Source organism: Penaeus monodon, chromosome 20 (assembly GCF_015228065.2).
Source record: "Penaeus monodon isolate SGIC_2016 chromosome 20, NSTDA_Pmon_1, whole genome shotgun sequence".
Lineage (NCBI taxonomy): Eukaryota > Metazoa > Arthropoda > Malacostraca > Decapoda > Penaeidae > Penaeus > Penaeus monodon.
In genome coordinates this window covers 13,809,840-13,810,446 of record NC_051405.1, presented here as the reverse complement: position 1 = coordinate 13,810,446, position 607 = coordinate 13,809,840, and the positions used below count along the sequence as shown (strand labels likewise).

Sequence of the window (607 nt, the reverse complement as noted above, 5' to 3'; positions counted from 1 at the left end):
GAAATCTGTGTGTAGATACACTTCACAAAACAATACTCCAGTGAACATCATATGTTTCCAGGTGGCAGTGGTTTAATAATGACAAAAAGCAAATGTGCATTCAGCTGCTAAAATAACAGTCTTACAGGGAGAATCAGTAGTCATGCGTAGTTTAGTCCTTAGCTCACTGCCTCTGTGTGGCACATATGTTATGTCATGCTGAGAATGACAATCATATGAGGGACATGTAAGTCATGCTATCAGTGTCACTGTCTAATCCCAGTTTATAGTCCTTCAATTATACAGACTGCACTGTGTTGTGTAGGAATTCAAATCTCAAAATAGCACTAAAGCCTCAAGTCTATCAAAGTCATAATCTATGACAACTTCTCTGTATATGAGTATGAAAACAAGCTCTCTTGTTTAGGCCACTTCGGCATTTTAACTGACCTTGAAATATTAGGTTAAGCAGAAATTGTATGATTTCATCCTTCATTTCATTTTCTACAAGTGCCAGTTTGAGGCTAACTATTTAGTGAAAGGCTGTAAGAAAGTAAATACTGTTATTTGATCTAAAAAAGTTTAAAATTAATATGTAATTATAGGGATATATTTTAACTCATTGGAT

At 34.8% G+C, this 607-nt stretch overlaps 1 protein-coding gene across 2 annotated transcripts in view; it reads left to right on the top strand.

The window, feature by feature from the left end:
• LOC119585641 (ubiquitin-conjugating enzyme E2 Z-like) overlaps positions 1 to 607 on the top strand; it is a 20,510-nt gene that overhangs the window by 7,565 nt on the left and 12,338 nt on the right. The gene's annotated exons all lie outside the window — the stretch shown is intronic.